The sequence below is a fragment of the Octodon degus genome, unplaced genomic scaffold (assembly GCF_000260255.1).
Source record: "Octodon degus isolate 3935 unplaced genomic scaffold, OctDeg1.0 scaffold00005, whole genome shotgun sequence".
NCBI classification, from domain to species: domain Eukaryota; kingdom Metazoa; phylum Chordata; class Mammalia; order Rodentia; family Octodontidae; genus Octodon; species Octodon degus.
The window spans coordinates 1,649,566-1,670,860 of record NW_004524581.1 but is presented as its reverse complement, the minus strand read 5'-3'; the positions used below and the strand labels follow the sequence as shown (position 1 = coordinate 1,670,860).

General features: G+C 40.2%; 1 protein-coding gene across 3 annotated transcripts in view; it reads right to left on the bottom strand.

The window, feature by feature from the left end:
• Window positions 1-21,295, bottom strand: part of Prkg1 (protein kinase, cGMP-dependent, type I) — a 1,308,883-nt gene that overhangs the window by 602,144 nt on the left and 685,444 nt on the right. The window lies entirely within an intron of this gene.

The window sequence follows — 21,295 nt, the reverse complement described above, 5'->3', positions numbered from 1 at the left end:
AAAATGCTTGGAACTATGATATTCTCCTTACTTTCCTAAACAGTTTGACCTCATTGTCTGAATGTTCTAGTACTGACACAGATAGAACTTTGCTTCATTTAATAGCAAATAATTTAAGCAATATTTGCTATAAAAAAGCTTGACTTTTTTATAGAAAGATAAAAACTAATGAAATTATTGGAATTAAGGAAAACACCTTTTGCAGATGATTGTCAGCTATGCATCTACATAGCTACAATCAGAATCTGCATTTCAGGCCGGGGAGATGGCTCAGTAGGATAAGCGCTTGACTGGCAAACGCAAGGATCTGAGTTCAATCCCTGGTTCCACAAAAAAAAAAAGAGAGAAAAAAAAAAAAAAAAGAATCTGCATTTCACTACACTACCAGCTCCTGACATCTTTCATTTCTGTGAATATGCATCAACTACAAATTAAATCCTAAATTCATTAGTAATGTCAATAATAGTTATTAGTTAACAATTATTAATAATTGTCAACTATGTATTTCAACACTAATGATCGATGGACAGGCCTGACAGCACAGTCCTGTAACCCCAGCATTCTAGAAGCTGAGGCTGAAGGACAGTGAGGAGCTCAAGGCCTGCCTGGGCTACAGGGGAAGGAGACCTGTCAAAAAACATGATGGGGTTAAACATGATGGGTGTAATACTGATGAGCCAAAGCTGCTCTAGGCTTACTCCTGTTGGCCAGGGCACATTTCTTGGGGTTCTAAAGTGACTAATCAGTGTCTTACCCCAGCCTTCCACCTTTCCTATTAGTGATGCCTAGCACCAACATGGACTTCCATGTTTGCTAATTTCCTAGAACTTACAATTTTGGTGTTGCTCATATATAAGCCAGTGTGGATTTGAAGCATAAGTAAGGGTAAGTGGGATGGTGTATGACTTTTCAGCAAATCATTGAGAGGGGGAAAAAAGCCTTCATTAAATCACAGCTTGCAAAGCTGCTCGCTTTTTCCATGCTGTGATGGGACGTTAAGCATACAGAACCTACCTTCCTAGGGTGTGTAAGGCTTTTTCTTAGGCTTGATGAGGTCTCAGGATAATTATGTATAACAACCTACTGTGGAAGAGAAATCGAATTATCAGTCACATCGCAGCATTCTCATAAAAGAATGTCAGCCCCTCACTGCTCTATCTCATTAGCTAAGCTCTAGACAGCCTGTGGGTGGAGTTTGCTTTTATTAGTCACATCAAGAATGCCCTATAGCCAAGAATGACTAGATGAATTACTAGGTTCATCTGGACGAAATCACAAATATACTAAGGCTATTAAAGGATATACTTGTTATTAATAAGAGATGTGATATTGGTATATAGTATGCATCTATACTTAAATCTTAATTAGAATGTTTATTTATTTTTGCGGTACTAGGGATTGAACTCAAGACCTTGAGCTTGTCAGGCAGGTGCTTGTGTCACTGAGCTATATCCCTGGCCCTTAACCAGAACTTTTAATTTTTCATTTGCATTTATTTATTTATTTATTTATTTAGCGGAACAGGGGATTGAACTCAGGCCCTTGAACTTGTCAGGGAAGCACTTATTCCACTGAGGAATCTCCCTGGCCCCCTCATTTGTATTTATATGCCTGAAACAAAAGTTTACTCCTTTAGGTAAAATTTTTCCTTCACAAATAATCATTTCGTGAGTTACCCTTCTTAGAAGATATTACATCTCATGTTTCTTGTTAGTTTTCTATGACAATGTGTAACATGTTAGAGTATTTTCTGTGTCAAAAGTCACATAGGGAACAACACTGTCCAAAGTAACAAACCAGATCCAGGTGCTTATTAAATACCACACAGAACCACCCCCAACTATTGGAGGGGAGTTGGATATGATCCATGTACAGTATTTATTATGTGCATATATCAAAAAGCCACACTGAAGCCCAATGTTTTGTAAAATCAATAAACACAAAAACATGTAAAAAAAAAAAAACAGTACCAAATATTTGCCAACTCTAAAGTAAATGGCCACTTTAAAACTAGGAGCTAATTTATCCACGATCAACTAGGAGTCATATCCTCAAAGGTAGTTGAGTAATTATAAAGGAGTAAAAACAATGTACAGTAGTCTAAAGCATAATAAGCTTTGTATAAAAAGCTTTGTATGATTCAATATATATATAATGTCTATAAACATTTGGAATTAGTCTCAGATGTGTAACAAAAAATGATTAAAAAATTACTAGATTATTTTTTGGCTCTCACAGAAGTACAATGGATAAACTCTTTGGTACTAAAAAATAAAGCCATAGATTATCATTCTTTGTTTTTGTTTTATTTATATATTTTTTAATCTTTTATTTATTTATTTGGTATAGGGTCTCACTATGCAGTTCAGACTCTTAGCGATCCTCCTGTTCCAGTCTCCCAGTGCTGGGATTACTGGTGTGCTCCACCATGCCTGGTTTCAGTGGAGGCCAACACTACATGTGGTACTGGGGATCAAACTTGGGCCCTTGCGCTTGCCAGGCAGGTATTTAGACTGCCAAGCTATCTCCCCAGCCCATCATTATTTTTCTTAATCAGAATTATTACATTGAAAGTATTTAATAATTCTACTATAAAAACTTACAATAACATCAATGTGCCTGTTAATCTCTGACTTTTTACTACCTTAACTTAGTGGCTGGATTATGGAGTAACCTGCACTAATTTCAAATTAATCTTTCTCAGAAAAAGATACATTTACAGTAACTCAGTTCCAAATTTCCCTTGTCTTATACATTCACATCAGTAATGTAAAAAATGTGGACCACATTAGAAATGGCACAGTTGAGTCAGTAATGTAATAGAAAGACTTCCACTAGATTTCCATTCCTAAAGCCATGTTACCCAAATGTCACTTTTGTTTATATGTTAAATCAATATAGCAAAATAAATCAGGACTGAAGAAATTGCCACTCAGGAACTATAGGTTCCAAATTGGCTACAGGTTCTACCCATTCCTATCTTCTTTCTTTGTTTCTTTTCTACTTTTAAAAAAAAATGTATTTAGTACATGGTCTATAGGGTCTCACTATACAGATCAGACTTGTAGTGATCCTCCTGTTCTCAGCCTCCCAAGCACTGGAATTGTAGGCACATGCCACCATGCCTAGTCTCAATCATGTCTCAGCACACCCTGGGGGGCCAGGGATTGAACCCCAGTCCCTGCATCTGCCTATGCAGGCGCTTTAATCCAGTGAGCTATCTGACCGGTCTTTCTACTTACTTTTTTACTTTTTTTTTTTTTTTCTGGTACCAGGGATCAAACTCAGGATCTTGTGTTTGCCAGGCAGGTATTTAAGCCACTGAGCCATCTCCCGATCCCTAAACCTATGATTTTATACTAAGTTGGATTTGCACAGTTGCCTGCCGATCCCTGTAATACTATGAGTTTTCAACTTTCCTTTTATTTTGCATAAAACATGGCTATTGACTCAATTGAAATTATTAGTGTTTAACTTAACAAACGTGAAGTAAGGGGGAAAACAACTGACTCTGCAAGTATGTTTCTGCCAGGCCAACCACCGCAAAGCAAAATCCAGAGCAAATGGTAGTTTTCTGTTTGTAAATTTTTATAAAGTATGTTATGCAAAGCAGTGCCTTGAAATGCAAAAGCGATATATTATTTCTTCTACAAATAGTTTGGATTCATAAAAGCAACCAAAAAATAACCATTTTCTGCTTTGTAAATTAAAAATGTTTACAAAACAAGAAATTGATACCATTACAGTAAATATCAATAACTCAAGAACAGACATGTCCAATGTATATAATAGAACTTTAAAGATTTCTCTGTTGTTATCTAATTTCAACAGATGTGATGACCATGGTGGCATACACCAGTAACTTCAGCACTGTAGGGGCTGAGACAGAAGGATTACAAGCTTGAGCCCTTTCTCAAAAAGGGGTGGAGATGTGGCTCAGTGCAAAAGACCCTGAGTTCAGTCCCCAGTACTCTAAAATGACTGAATCAATGAATGAATAAATAATTTGTTAAAATTGATCCACTGTGCAATTTCTATGTAGCAAGCACAGTGATTTAAAAGAAAATACAATAGTAACTGTTATTCCTTGTTTCAAATCTCTTATGACTTCTATTGATCTTTGAACAAAATCAAAGGCCATTTTATGCCCTATATAAAGCCCACATGTGATTTTCTTCTCAATAGATCAGTGCCATATCCTACCATATCCCCACTCACTCATTGTTGCAAACACTTTGTGCGTAGTTTCCTCTTTCTGTTTTTGTTTTGTTTTGTTTTTTTGCGGAACCGGGGATTGAACTCAGACCCTTGCGCTGGCCAGGGAAGCGCTTATTCCACTGAGCCATCTCCCCGGCCCCAGTTTCCTCTTTCTGAATTTGCCAGACTCATTTTCTTCTTTGTATTTGCAGTTTCCCATGCAAGGGCATCCCCCATTCTTTCCCCAGGCATATTTTTGTTGGTACTGGGAATTGAACTCAGGAATTTGCCCTTGCCAGGCAGGTGCTTGTGCCACTGAGCCATCTCCCCACTACATACAAACACACAAGACTCTGAAGACCTAATTCATTCTCCTCATCTCCCAGCTGGCATGTCACTTGCCAAGCAAAGCTTTTCCTGGACATTGCTTCTGCTTAAATGGCCTCTCCATTTTCTTGCACCTGCTTTCTTTCTTTTTTGTTTATTATGCCTAATTCTCTTACCTGGGCATCAAACACTGTGGGATTAACCCATGTTCTGCCCCATTTTTTTTTTTTTTTTTTTTTTTTTTACAAAAAATGTTGATTGGTTGTTGTATATTGATTGTTCTCTGTACATATGAAATGAGGACAGCTATTAATAAGCCATTATTTATTTTGGCTTTCTTAGCTTTATTCTGTCAACCATATTTGTCCCCAAATTTCTCCTAGTTGCGCTTATACATGGATGCACATATAAGCATAGATACAGGCATAGAGATGTACATATATGAACTGACTACAAAAGTAATGGATTATTTCTATGAAAATATATTGTTTTCAGATATATATTTGTCATCTCAGCATTGCTTGGTTATAAATCAGGCTATGTCAGTTGTAATTTTGGTAATAAAGATAGATGGCCACATGAATATAAAAACAGGTCATTTCATTTTTTCTGCTTGTTTTTGAGACAGTCATTCTATTTAGTTCAGCCTGGACTCAACTCTTAGCAAGCCTCCTGCTTAAGCCTTCCCAGTGATGGTGCTGGATAGTTGGGTTTGATAGAAATAAAGCAGTCGGGGGCCGCCGAGATGGCTCAGTAGAATAAGCACTTCCCTGGCAAGCGTAAGGGTCTAAATTCAATCCCCGGTTCCGCCAAAAAAAAAAAAAAGTATTGACAGTCAAACAGGGCTAGGCCCTTAAGGAGATAATACAGAAGACAAGAGACTCGGTAACTTTGGAAGACACAGGCACTCTTACTGTGGGCCAGACCTCAAGACAAAAGGGTAAACAAACACAGCCACATGCTTCCCTAGGGATGGGCATCAGGGATTAATATTCTAAATGTTATTAATCACCTTGAAAAAGCCAGAAAGTCACTGACCCAGTACCTAAGAAAAAGCCCCTGTTCTATATTCATGCCCACTCACTGTGTGACTCACTTCCCCATTTGGTCCTGGATTTAATCAATTTTACCTGAGCAGTTGTGCGTGTAACCTTATTGGCTGGCCATAGTGTTGTCCCACCTCATGCCCACTGAGCAAGTTCCCATGTTTTCCACCTTAGACCCACCTAACAGCATGGTTTCACTCTATAAAAATCTCTGGAAAAGGCAGATTTCCAGGCTACCTGCTCCGGTCCACTTTAAACCCTTTCTCAGACAGAAGTTTTCTTTCCCCTCCCCCCAGTATATTCTGGTTTCAGCCTCGGTTGTTCCTAAAATTCATTCTTCCATTTCAGAGACCACAAACTTGGCCCTAGCTTTCAGGTTCAGAGTTTCATCTTCCTATATCAGTAGGGTCACATGTGTTTGTTACCACAGCTAACTTGAAAACAGGCTTTTTTTTTCTATGAAAATATATTCAAGAGCCAGGGAGATGGCTCAGTAGAATAAGCGCTTCCCTGGCAAGTGCAAGGATCTGAGTTCAATCCCTGGTTCCACCAAAAAAAGAAAATATATTCAATGTGTCAAAAATGTTTTAAGTGTGAAGCTGGAAGTCATGGCACATGCCTATAATTTTAGCACTCGGGGAGACTGAGGCAGGAAGATCTCAAGTTTGAGTACAGTTTAGGGAATTTAGTGACTTAGTGAGACACTACCTCAGAAACAATCAAATAAAAAATTAAAATAGAGCTGAGGATGTTGCTAAGTGCCTCGGTTTCAATCTCAGGTAAAAGGGGATGAGTGAGGAAGGAAGGGTGATTGTATAAAATTTTGTGGGGTAAGATAATATTAAAAATGTTCAAAATCTTTACAATCCACCACTATGTCGTACTCAGATCCTATGTAAGTATCCAAATCCTTATTGCTTTTGCTTCCTCTCTCTTCCCCATGCTAGGGCTTGAACTCAGAACGGTGCGCTTGCCAGGCAGCCATTCTGCCTGAGCTCCACGCCCATCCCCCTCATTTCCATTTTAAAGAGGATTGGACACTGGCAGTCTTCCACAAAGCCTCTGTCTGAAGGTCAGTAAGCTCAGGGTATTTTTCAGACAATAAAGAACAAAATCCTTGAGGCAGTGATATCTGAGGTTTGGTGCTGCCCTATCACTTGCCCTCGGTCTCCTTGGGAATCACCTAAGCAGACACTGGCCCGTGACCTCAGACAGCCTCCTCCTGTCCCCTCCACCTGATGTTAAACTCTGGAGAAAACAGGACAGGCTTTCATTTCTCCCTAATCAAAGTGTAGCCCTCCCTCAGCTTCCAGGGCGCTGAGCCCCACCCTGACTCAGCATCAGAATTTGCATTTCAGTAAAATGGCCAGGACCTGCAGGCAAATAGAAGCTCTAGAAGCACTGCTTGAAACTAATGCTAAGAAAGATAAAATGGGAGTGGGGACCGTGAACATTTAATATGGTCATTGGCGGGGTGTGGTGGTGCAAGACTGTAATCCCAGCTCTGGGAGACTGAGGCAGGAGGATCTTGGTGAGTTTGAGACCAGCCTGCGCTATAAAGTGAGCAGAAGGTCAACCTGAAGTGCATAATGAGACCCTGCCTCAAAAAGTTTTTTTAAAAAAGTTAATATTGTGATAAATAAAGAGATTTTTAGCTGATGCAAGGGCATAGAAGATCAAGAACTGCGAGGAAAAAAAAAAAAAAAAAAATCCCTGCTCAGTCTGAGGAAAGCGCAGGAGAAAGTCTCTCCCTTGGAGGGCGTGCTGAACAGCTGAGCACAGGAGACCTTGCTCGTCCTGGATAACGAAGTAACAGGGGACCCAACAAGGGCCCCAAGCTAAAAGACCCGAGCCCGAATCATGGCTGACTTGCAAGGCGCCTGGGTGCATTGAGCCCATCCCCGGGGATCTTTTTATTTTCTCAGGGTAGGGGGGAAAGCTGAGAGGAGTGGCGAGGAGCAGCACGTTTATTGTGCACCATCGCGGGACACACGGCACATCAAAACCCACCTCAGACAGGCTGTGAGGACTCTCCTGAAGGAATTGGTGCCGTTCACAAAAACCAATCACAGAAAAACGGAGTTCTTCTCCAGTCTGGTAAATCTCATCATCCTTGACAAGATTCGTTGTCCAGACAAGGATGCTGACTACCTCAGGGAGCTCACCTCCTTTTGGAAATGACTTCTTAGGACCCAGGAATGTTTCCTAAGAAACCCAGTTTATCTTTCAGACCACACAAGAAATGAACCAGGGATTGAACTCAGGCCCTGGGGCTTGCCAGGCAAGCACTTATTCTACTGAGCTATCTCCCCAATCCCTCAAGAAATCTTGAAAAGATAAATTAGCGTGCTTAAAAAAAAAAAATGTATTTAGTACAGGGTCTCACTGTACAGATCCAACTCCTTGTGATCCTCCTGTGTTCAGCCTCCCAAATGCTGGGATTACAGGCACGCGCCACCATGCCCAGTCTCAGTTGCAGTCTCTCGCCAGTCTCTTTGATTGGCAGAGATTTTCTTGATAAGATTTTCTTATCAAATTGATAAGATTTTATCAATGTTCTCTGATAACATGTTTTAGCAATTTTCCCCTAGTTAGTGCTTATAAGATGAAATGTAAACTGAACTAGAAAGAAGCTTAATTTAAAATGTCTTGTGAAAGGCCAGCCAGATAGTTCAGTGGGTTAAAGCACCTGTTTAGGCAGTTGCAGGGGTGGGAGTTCCATCCCAGGGCTGACATGCTGGCCCCGCCCCCGGGGTGCACTGGAAAAGCAGGAAGGATCACTGTACAAGAAGGATCACTGTACGAGACCCTGTACACCCTGTACTAAATACATAAATAAATAAAATGGCCTCTTGCTGGTCCCACCTGGAGAACTAAAGCTGAGTGGACCAGGGCAGAGAGGAGCGAGGCTTTTCTGCGTTCCCCCACTCACCCGGGATTATTCACCAGCAGGGGAAGATGGACGAGGTGCCCACTGACCCAGCCAGTACCAAGCAAGCTGGGCTGTAAAAGTAGTCTCCTCTCAGGGCTGGCATGGTGCCAAAGTCATAGAAATTACCCAGATAACAGAGTGACATTTCGGAATCAATTTAGTCTTTAAGAGAGAAGAAAAGGTATAAGCATGAGAAAATGATTTTTTTTTTCGCTAAGTCACCCAAAGTTGCCACGCCACTCCACATGCGTGGTCACGAGAGCCACCACCCACAGGGCCCGGGCTCTAGCTCATCTTCCAGCCCCCAGGAGGTTTTTTCATGCCACTAAACCGTTTTGTTTTAATAAGGAATTTTAAAAAAATTCACTTCTATTGATAGAGGCATGAAATATAATTGTGCAAGATGCATTTGTTCCAATAGACACGTATTTTTGCACCGTAATCCAATTTCTCAAGTGGGTCGATGGAGACTGTAACAGCGAAATTTCACACAGCCCTCACAGTATTGAGGCAAGGCAAGTATGTGATGCTCACGGGGTAGCTGGAACTGTAGTCTCTTTTAAGTGCTCTGAGAACTAATATAAGTGTCAGAATAAGTTCTATGATGCTTGCTAGAAGGTCGGTTTTATATATATATACATATATATGTATATATATATGTATATATATATATATATTTAATATTTAATTTATTTTTTTATTGTGAAATAAATATGAATGAGATAGTTTCACAGCTGACTAACAGGACAGTTTTGATAGTCAATACACTGTACATTGTTATCTTCTTAGTGGTTATCCATGGTACAAGAAGCAGACAGGATATTCTGTCCAAACACTGATAGTACACCTCTTTCTTCTCATTGAGTTAAGCGAAAGTAGCTGTAAATTTATCCTATTTTGTATATATAAATACAAAATGATCTTTCCCTTGTATATGGTAATATATAAATAGCATCCATTGAGACCCCACTAAATGCAAGGTGCTTGACCTGCATCAGCTGTCAGCTTACTTAGTACACTTCATCCCAGCTAAAAAGATGGACAGCGACCTCTAATTTTACCATTATCTGGATGGCGTATAAATAAATATGCTCAGGGAAGGTGATTTATTTGGGCTGAGTCACACAGTTTACAGGAAGCAGAAATAACCATCAAGCCTGAATTTGACTCCCACTCCTTTCCTCTCTCCACATTATAGCATTCTGCTTTAAGGAAGAGAGAGAGAAAACAGGAAAAGTGTCCACACGGGGGCTGAATGCGAAGAAACAGCAGAGCTCATTAGGGAAGGAGGCCCAGCACAGGATAGAAATGAGGATTTTATGAAATCAATCTTTTGTCCTTACATTTTTTTCCCTCTTCAAAGAACGAAGTACAATTTCAGACCTGGGCTTTGGGAAAGATCAATGAAAAGAAAAAAATTTCCAGTGGAAACATACTCGTGCCGAATAGCAGAGATCATAAGAGATCTATAAAACTAGGTATTTTTTTGTTGTAGAGTTCTAGTCAATAGGTAATATAAGCAGTTCTTAACATTTTTATTGACATGTAAATTGTGTACAACAAACTACCCATGTAAAAAAAAAAAAAAAACCACCCAATGCAGTGTTTCTTTTTCCCGCACTCACAGAGTTGTGTAACCATCGTAACCTAAATCTGAAATATTTTCATCACTTTAATAAGAAACTCTGGAGCTGGAGAGAGAGTTCTCCAGCAGTCTAAGCACCTGCCTGGCAAGCACAAAGACCCAGAGTTAATCCCTGTCACTACATGCCACTCCCATCACGGCATGCCAGCCACTGAAGCCAGGCACAGTGACACTCACCTGTAATCTGAGCACTGGGGAGGCTGAGATAGCAGGATCACTATGAGTCCAAGCTGCATAGCAAGACCCTGTACCAATTAATTAACATTAATAACATTGTCTCTACAACAAACAAGGGTTCCAATTCCATATGTTAGCCAACATTTCTGATTTTCTTATTCATTTATTTATTTATTTGGTACTGGGAATTGAACTCAGGACCTTGCACTTGCCAATCAGGTGCTGTGCCACTAAGCTCTATCCCCAGCCCAATTTTCTTTTTCATTATAGCTATCCAAGCATATATGAAGTGGCATCTCATATGTGTACATAATTGATATCCTTGATAGCTGATGATGTTCTGCATCGTAGGGGGAATGTACTATTTGTATAGCTTCTTTGGAGAAATATCTGTTCCCCATAATCTGCTTACTAATAAAATAGGCAAATACAATAACAGTTCATGATCTTGGTGTTTCAATTGTATTTAAGTAGATAATCAGGAGACAGAGCCCTTAAAATGTGATTGATATTAGTTCTTTCATGATTAAGAACTGATCCAGACAAGATAGGAGGAGTCAAGTCACCGCAGTGGAAGTAGGGCACCTCAGTGATATCCTTCCACCCTTCAAGTGTCACTTTCATACTTTATGGCTTCAAAAATAATTAGTTGAATGTGGGGGAAGCGAGGGGATTTTTCCAGGGAAGAAATACACATAGGTTGTGGATGCTGGATCTGCCTTAATTCAGACTCTGCTTCTAGTGTGTGCCACTTGTATGGCTTATTTCTGCTCTGCAGTTTCAAACTCAGCACGGTGGGCTAATTACCTACCGCCTAGCATAGCTGAGGGGCACATGCGCTTTGCACTGTGCCTGTGTAGCATAATCTTTTGATGTGTGGTACGAGGCCCCTTTGAATACCATTTCTCAATTCCACACAATCGGTGGACATGGAAACCATAAAAGCAACATGAAACATGAGCCCTGATTCTCCTGAAACTGAAAGAAAGAAAGCAATACAGGATGTCGAGAGTCAGTTCAGCTGCAAGGAGCTGTATTTCAGTAGATCTCAGAGAAAGATCCAATAACTGAGAAGGCCGTTTAAGCCACAGTGGGCTGGCCTGTGTTTGGAGGCACACTCCAAGACCTGGGAGTGCTGAGCATGAGAAGAAAACTGTCACTTCTTAATGATTTTCCTTAAACTTCCTTATGCAATAAAGCTGCATTTTGTGCAAGAAGAAATCTAACACAGCGTTAACAATGGTGAAGGCAATCTTCTGTTGAAAACCCTTCTTAGAGCTTATTCTTATTGACTTAAGAGGTGTCAAGTTCCTGAAAGCTTGTTTTAGACAAATGAATAGAAATGGCATCAGGATCTTATCTAGCTTGAGCTTGGATGCCTTATACATTTCTGTTTCCTATAGCTTTATTCAGTGTAATAGAGGGGAGATTTTTATAATTGTGTTTCTTTTTATTCCAAGAAACTCTAATAACCCAACAGCAAAGTTTGAGGATGAAGCTGTACTACTTGTTGTAATGTTAAGTATAGGGCGTCTCTTATTATTTTTATTATTTTTTTGACAGGGTCTCCCTTTTTAGTTTAAGCTGAAAGGGCTGGCCTTGAACTCACGGAGATCCTCCTGACTCAGCCTCCCAAGTGCTGGTATTATAGGTGTGTGCCACCCTAAATAGCTTCTTGTGTGCTTGTTGTATGAATGATACATTCACATGCAACTCAGTTCTTTCTTTCTGCTTTCAAATTATCATGCTATAATAAGTGTCCTTCAAACAAACAGATCAAACTTGTATAATTTCATACATTCTTATCTTGTATTACTTTCCATATATCTGTGGTTTTTTTTTTAACCTGGTTTAAGAAAGTGGTCCTACAAATTTATATGTAGTGGGAAAAGTTTTTATGAGCTATGCCAGCCCAAGTAAAAAATATTAAAGTAACATAAATCTGGTGTGTTATCATAACTTAGAAACAGCAATTGTAAATTACATTGAAAACCAACATTAGCAATGTCCTTCATTTATCAGAACTTGAGTTTTATTTAAGAACCTCTATTAAGGATGTTTTTCTTTAGCTTAGCAAAGTTGTATTATCAAGTGAGCAGATTTATGGAAAAAGAATCACCATGTTTTGAAAAGCACTTATTCCCATTTCTCCTTGAGTTTTAAATAAAAAAGAAAAGGGTAAATTTCCTATTTTGAACCCATCAGTACCTAATTAATGTAAATTTAATATTCCGACATCAAGTTTTTGACACTACAGCCAATAGCGACGAGCAGTAAAATGTCATCAGCAAGGCTGAGAAACTGATTTTAAAATTTATTCAAATTCTAAAAATTAGCAGACACACATGTCCACCATAGTGGGAAACACTGATGTAAAATACCTACGTTACTTTATGATTGGTTATCATTTTAAGTAATGTTTAAAATCACAGATGCCTTGACTAACTGAACAACTCTATTGCTCTGCACTATTGACAACCTTAAAACTGGTAGTCAACTGAAACAAAATATTGCTGAAACAAAATATCCCATCCTCAGAGTTAACAGGGAGAAGCTTATTTAGCTCTGGTTTTAGAGGTTTCAGTCCATAATCAGCTGGCTCCAAGGCAGGGTGGCACATGGCAGAGGGCAACAGTTTATGGCAGCAGAGGACAGGAAGCATAACAAATGAGAGGGACAACCCCTTTCTGTCCCTTCTATGCAGGCCACCCAGCCCAGTGCTCACACCCTCAGTCCCAGCACTGGACCATGAATCAATCCCAAATTCTGGATTTAGCCACCTGTGGAAAGCCCTTGTCCATGACTACATGAGGCGGTAGGCAGACATCTGCACATAAACCATAGCATGGACTTTGAGTGCCCGTGTACTGGCATAAATAAATGCATCACTTTGTTTTCCATAAATTTTTCTGCAATACGAATCATTAGGACACAGACAAGAGTACAGCTCCTTTTAATTCAGTTTTCCTTTAGGGAACATTTCCCTAATGCACAGAGTGTGACACCTGAGGATCCTCTTCCCTTTGGTTTTACCTTTATCTCATATTTGCTTTGTGTTAGGTACTCCAAGAAATTCTTTATCCCAAGATAGTCTCCAAGTAGAGGAAAATACAGAACACCATAGTACTTATGGAAAATCTGATTCCATAAGAGACTAGAAGAGGTTTCTTGCACAGAGCTGGATTTTGATAATTGACAAGAATTAGGGAGGACCCATCTGGGGTGGAGAAAGGACTTGGAATTGTATGAATCAAGACATTGGGAGGAATCAGAATGGAATTATCCACAAACTGGATAGCTTGGAGGGGTGATTTGGGGAATATAAAATTGCAAAAGAAGAGAAAGCAAGACAAAGATACCTAGTGTCTCAAATGCATCATGCAATGCTGAAAGCCATAGGAAGCAACTGAAGGATTTTAGGGAACAAAATAAAGAGTGTAGATTAATATTAGGGAAGATCTATCTGAAGACCAATTATGGAAAAAAATGAGGAAAATAGGTAGAAAAAACATTTCCATGGTCTTGAGTAATCTACACTTCAAATCTTCATGGGATCTAAAAGAGAATGACTTGCTATTTCTGTGATTAGAATGACCAACAACTTGGCCAGACAAAAAGCCAATGATAAAAAAAAATAATAACCAACTTTACATATGAAGAACTTAGTCAAAAGACAATAATTAAAAAAAAACAACAGGGATAATAACTAACTCAACAGAACAGTGCCTACCTGGCAAGTGTGAGGTTGGGAGTCTGGTTCCTGGTACCAACAATAAACAACACCCCTCCTCACCCCCCAAAATAGTTCACTTCTTAGAAACTTTACTTGCAAAACACATTCTTTTGCAGAGACTATGGACTTGGAAATACACATAAAATAGCACTGTTGACTTAACAAGACAGATTTTCAGTAGATGTATGGTGAGAAGAAAAGATACACTTGTAAAAATCTTAATTAACAGTGTGTGTAAGGCGGAAGGTCTCACTGGCAGGGACCTTGTCTTCCCCACTGTATCTATATTAGGAGGTCTAATGTCTGGCATAGCACCATGCACTCAATAAACATTTATTAATATCTATGAATACCATCTATAAATGAGTCCATCACAAACTGATACACAGAAGAATTAGTGGATGATTTAGATTAATAATTTACCATAGCGGGCCCCAGACACCCCAGGAGATTAAGACCCAAGAGGATAAGTGGTGAGCACAGAGAATCCTTGGGTTAGTTTGTGTGGGACATCCAGCCATTGCAGCAGAAGGGACCCAAAGACTTTTGTCCATGGCAAAGCTGGCTTTCTGGTGAAAACTCTAAATCTTCTTTCTTAAGGAACATCACCATTTCATTCCTATTAAACAATGTAATCTACATAATTAACATTTTATTAACTTAGAACAAAGATAAGCCACAAACAACCAGGGTTTGTGGAGAGTGATATTCATGCCTGACTGCATAATCAGCATCTGTTATAAGCTCATGAAAATCAAAGATTCCTGGATCCCATCTCCAGAGATTCAGATTCTAGTTAGCACAGGGTGTTGGTATGTATTAAGAATTTCTTTTCTTTCTTTCTTTCTTTTTTTTTTTTTTTTTTTTGCGGAACCGGGGATTGAACTCAGATCCTTGAGTTTGCCAGTCAAGTGCTTATCCTACTGAGCCATCTCCCCAGCCTTGTACTAAGAATTTCTTTATTTATTATTTTAAAATTGCATTGCACGTAGTTGTTATACCAGTGTTCTGGAAGACTGAGGCAGAAGTAGCACGTGTTTCAACCTAACTTGCGTGGTTTAGCAAGATTTTTGTCTCAAAAAATAAAATAAAATAAAAGTGGAGGCTGGGGTTGCAGCACGGTACAAAGGCAATGACGGGTTCAGTGGGTTCAATATTCAGTACAGCGCTGGTAAATGAATTTCCAATCCCAGCCACAAATGAGTATTAGAAGTATGCAAATATCCAAAACGCATTCTTTGCTTAGATAGAATGTAGAATTCACACGGGATTTGCTTGCTATGGGCAGAGCCTTCCCAGACCTCCCAGCCAATGGTCTGCTAGACCAGAAGCCTTCCCAGACCTCCCAGCCAATGGCCTACTAGACCAGAAGCCCCCGTGTCAGGTCCAGCTTGCTTGCCTGGTGCGGAGGTGCTGCCTTTTCCATGTGCTGATGACTATTTTCAAAGGCAGGCTCCAGATGTCGCTGGGAAGAGCAGGACCTCTTTCTTCCAGAATCCACTCTGTTCTGCCCTGTGTAAGGAATGGCTGAGCACACTGTTAGGGTTCGCTGCGCCAACGATGAGAACAGAAATCCTCGCCCTGATGTTTAATACAGTCTCTGTTTTCTTTTCTTTTACTTAACTCTGAGAGGAGAGCAGCGTTTTTGTCCAAGCTTCTGGTGCAAATCCTGTGTTCAGGTTTCCAGGCTGTTCCCCAGGGCTTTTCTAAGCACAAGAGGGGGAGGACAGTGGGTTCTGGCTGGCAACTGGCAATACCTTTGTCTACTTCAATAACAAAATCCAATTACAGCCAGGAGAGAGACTGTTAGAAGCGCCCAGAATTACAATCACCATCAAAGGTATCTTTGCTGTCCCTTCCTTAGTCGCACGTGAGTGTCTTGTCAAGATGCGACAGTCTGTTTGACTGTGGCAGTCACACACCAACCTGAACCTGACAGTTCTACACACACACCCTATGACTTTTTAGAAACAACACAGCAAAGAAATAAAATACCTAAAGCTTATCCATCTTCCATTTGTGAGAGGGGACAGTTGAGTTATGCACTCTGTCTCAAGGTTCTTCAATTTCATTATTTTGGATTTTTGAGGCGTGGTCTTGTTATGTGGTTCAATTCACTATGCAGCCCAGGCTGGCCTGGAACTGGCGGCAGTCTTCCTGCTTCAACCTTCTGAGTGCATGCGCCACTGTGCCTGTCTTCTCAAGGAACTTAACTTTTAAAATGAAAAGATGAGAAGGTACAGTGAAACCATCAGCAAGGCCAGCAAGTGTCCGTGGAGTAAATAAAGTGTACAAGAATGTTAATAACACAGCAACTCAAGTGCAATGCCCATCAACTGGAAGGTGAATATATTCTGGAATATTCATTCCAAAGAATTGAAAGTGTCACAGCTGTACAAGAGCATGGCTGTGTCACAAGCATGTGCCAAAGAAGCTGGACATAAACACCTTAAATTGGATGGTTTCATATCCCAAAACAGGGCAGAATAATCTTTTTTTTTTTTTGGTGGAACCAGGGATTGAACTCAGACCCTCGTGCTTGCTAGGAAAGCACTTATTCTAGCAAGTAGTCTCTCTGGCCCCTTGGCAGAGTAATCTAAGATGTAACAAATCAGGACTTTGTCTACTTCTGAGAAAAAAGGAAAGGGTAAGTCTGGACCTTAAACGGGCCGGGTTTACACAGGTGTGCTCAGCTGTTTCACTGTGCTTTTGCGGTCTGTGTACTTTTCAGCCTACACAAATTTTTTAGGTAACTGCTTTAAAGAGCATTTATTTGAAATAGTCATTTAATTTCATTAGCCTTGAATCAATACCTGGATATTTTAAAAAGCGAGAAAAACAAAAAATAGACAACTTAAGTTCATGAGAACCTGCTATTGTTTTAAAACAAGTGTTGCCACATCTAATCAACAAAAGGCTTTCTGCCTAACACAGGAAACATTCAACAGTACTAAAAATGTATTTATATCTATATATGAATATATATCCATAAAAATAAAAATTGAGCAAAATTTTTCACCAGTGAAATGGAAAAGAAAGTAAGATTTCTCTAGGAAAAAAGTCACATCAATAGCCTGTTCACTTCCTTTGCCTCTGCATGCTTTCTTTTTTTCTTTCTTTTATTTTCTTTTCTTTTTAAAAAATTTTTTTTAGTAAGGATGTACAGGGTCTAAAGGGTCTCACTATGCAGCTTGGACTCACAGTGATCCACCTGTGTTCAGCCTCCCAAGAGCTGGGATTACAGGTGCGCGCCACTACACCCAGTCTCAATTACCCTCTCAGCGTGCCCCTGGGGTGCGGGGCCGGCATGGCAAATCTGGGATTCCCCCGTCCTTGTGCCTTCCTGAGCAGGCACTTTAGTCCGCTGAGCTATCTGGCTGGCCCTAGTAGTACCTTTTTCTAACTGCTTAAACATTACAGTGCTTATACGCTACAGATAGAGTTGCTTGGGGTTTTGTTTGGTCTGAACCAATTATTTGCAGCAGAGCTTTCTTGTTGATGAAGACAACGTTCTATGCTGACTGCGTAGCCCTGCAACATGGCAGCCTAAGCCTTGGAGTTTTATTTTATATTAATTTAAATATGAATTCAAATTGTCATATGTGCCTGGTTATTGCATTATTGGAGACAATAAACATTTTTTTTTTTTTCCAATTCAGCCCACCCTCAGGACAGAGACAGGATGGCATGTGGTACTAGAACTGTGGTCCCTGTGCTTGCCTAAGCTTGCCTAAGCAGGCGCTTTAGACCACTGAACTATCTCACCAGCCCTATTTTTAAATTTTTGACACAGTTCAGGATGACCTAGGACTCCCGGTGAAGACCAGGCTGGTCTTGAACTTGTGGTGGTTGTCATTGTCTAGCCTCAGCCTGCCCTGCTGGGATTCCAGGAGAACGCCACCAGCGCACCATGCACTTCACCTCTTCTCACGATGTCTCTGAACCAGTGACATAACTGGAATGATGGAGTGAAAGGAGGGCCACCCAGGAAGATTTCAGGGAAGACGAAGAAGGCAGCACAGGTGATTGGCTTATGCAATTAGAAGAAGGAAATGGGTTTCTCAGGAAAGCTTGAGAAAGAGTTAGGAAATCTCAGGAAATCTCAGGGCCTTTAGGAATACTAAACAGTCCTCCAGCAAAGAAAATAACTTTAAAAAATTACTTACTTTACTTAGCAAACTTTAAATATGACTAAAATGAAGAAGAGAAAGAATGGCTGTAGGAAACAGAGCAATAGGCCAACACAGCTGTGACTGGAGCGTAGCTGGCACAGGGTCTGGCTACACAGCTCTGACTCAGAGAGATCCTTCTGTTTCAGCCTCCTCAGCACTGAGATTACAGGCATGCAATGCTGGTTTCAGTGGCTGGCTTTGCGTGGTGTGTAGTACCAGGGATCAAACCCGGATCCTTGCCTTTTGTCAGGCAGGCACTTAGACCACTGAGCCATCTCCCTGGCCTTAACTAACCACTCTTTGATCATAGCTTAAGATCCACTTCTAAGTTGTCAATTGTACCCAGGTGGCCGCGATTCATACATTTTTTTTTCAGTATAAAAGAAGAAACAGGTTAAATATTTCCCTTGACAGATTATGTCTTGAACCAAAAAAGCCTGCAATTTTAAGACATTTTATTTGTTATTCACAGACTCAGTGTTTTGCAGCAAGGTCAGCGGGACAGAGCCCAGGAACTGCTATTCCACCACCCCGTGGGGCAGTCCCTGCAGTCTGCCCACAGGCAAGTGCCTCTCATCTGCCTCCCAAATAGGTTAGAATACAGTGGCCTGAATAGGGCAGGACACTTTCAAGCTGCCGTCATGACTTCAGGGACAGTGCTAGGATTCTCATACTGTCTAGTAGTAAGATTGATGCTCCAACTGTGTTTGAAGGACTATTGCTATAAAGTCACTGGAGGAGTTTCTTATAAATGCCTTTCCTCACTGCAAACCACTGTCTTCCCATCAAAAAGCAGGAAAACCCTGAGCTTTCCATTTTTGGTATTAGACACACACACACACACACACACACACACACACTGAGGCAAACATAAAACTAAATGTATATTAGTTAGAAACCTTATTCTGCATTTCTTTTTCTTTTCTTTCTTTCTTTCTTTTTTTTTCCCTTAAATCCCTTCCAATGTGTTCCTCTTTATTCATTTTCAGAGTACAAACTTAAACTGGGATAGGCTGAGTTAACCCAACCCACCTCTGGCAGGTACACTCAATATGCTATATAAAGTATAACATTCAATTTATTATTTCTTTCTCAAGAGAGTTTTCTCCAGTCCATTAAGACCCAGCTCCCCTTCCATGGGCTTTGGTGGAGGTCGTGGGGCAGCACCAGCAGGTCTAAGTCGGGGTGGAGGAGTTCGGTCCTTACGGGCTTCATGAGATCTATTTCTGACCACTTTGCTGTGAATGGCACAACTCACACAATAATGCAGCTTCACATACAGCTTGGGAAGCACATAACCGTCGAAGACACTCACTTAGGAAATGTCCCTGACAGCGGCGGCCTCCACTATGTTCCGGATGACAAACTTCTTAATAGCCTTATCCTTGGGTACGCACCGGGAGCAGTTCGTGCAGCAAATAGGCTGCACATGACCGCGGCCCTTTTTGGCACGACCATTGTTCCTTCTTTTTTTCGTGATCTTGGAAAGGAGGACCCGAAAGAGCCTTAGTCTGCATTTCTGATACTGTTCTACGTCTCCCCTTTTTTCTCCCATTAGCATTTATACACTTAAGCTGTATCTTAGAATCAACATGGAAAAGAACCTTTACACACTCAAAAGAGAGAAGTCAGTTTGACAAATTACTATTACCCAACCACGTTGTAATTATGTTTTAGCTCTGCTAGAGTGCTAGAATGTATCTGGATCATCAAAATTGTCACCTCAATTTAATTACTTTCATTGGTAGTGGAGCAATTAGTTTAATTTCAACTTACATTTGGATTCCTAATCTTTTAATGTCTTTAAGAAGATTACACTGTTGAACAGTTTTGAAATGTGAAGTTATTCCTTGTTCAGCAATCTACATGGCATGCACCAGCCAATATAATTATATGTGAGTAAAAACTTCCAAATTTGCCATAAATTCAATGCCCCCGGTGTCCTTCTATTTTTTTAAAGATTTATTTAATTTTTAGTTTTTATTTTATTTTATTTTATTGAGAAAGAATTATCAATGAGACAGTTTCAAAAGTGATTAATAGGACATTCTGAATAATTAATACATTGTACCTTGCTATCCTCTTAGCAGTTATCCATAGTACAAGAAGCAGACAGGATAACCTGTCTAAACACTATTGTTACAAGTCTTCTCATTGAATTAAGCGAAAGTAGCTGTATATCTAGCCTAACTATTCTGTATACACAAATACAAAATGGCCCTTCCTTTGTATCCCCTTTTTTTGTTTAGTCCTGTCAGAGATAGGTATTCTATTGACATCTAAATACTATAGGTGTGTGAATTCAGCAAAACAATCCAACATAGTCCAGTAGTTAGTCCACAATAGTAGTGGATTATCCATAGGACTGGCAATGTCAGAAGTTGTTGACTTGAGCCTTTTACAGCTCAGAACATTAATATGGCTTTACTTTATATACCTCGTTTTTATACTTTTCTGCTGGATGGTTAAGACCAAGACAAAGCAAGACCTATATAACAAGAAATGTAACTTTTGTATCTGATAAGGTCAGTCAAGTCCCCTTAGGATTTATCCTGTAACCCTGTACCACACTTTGTAGATCCTTTGTCAGTGTCAGCCATGTGGACGAGTCATGGCCATTGCTTGACCAATTTGCTCTCTGTGAAAGCCTGAGAGAAAGTTTTCTTTCCATGTGACTCTCCTTAGGCACACTATACATCATCAATCACATTCCTCTGTGGCTCCATAATCTCCTTGATCAGAAAATTTGGGGCACAACTGAGTTACATAATGTTATGGTACAGGTTCTCCTATGTCCTGAGTCTTCACTGACCTTGAAAGGCTAGGCCAAAAATGTTGGCTGACTTTGCAGCCCTCCCTTTTCTCCAATTTTTGACCTTAATTTTTTTTTTTTTTTTTTTTTTTTTTTTTTTTTAGGGTCTCACTATGCTGCTCGGAGTCATAGTGATCCCCCTGTTTCCAGCCTCCCCAGCTCAAACTCGTTGTGATCCATCCACCCACCTCAGCCTCCCAAGTGCTAGGAGTCCAGGCACGTGCTGCCACACCTGGCTGGGGTCATTTTAAAAG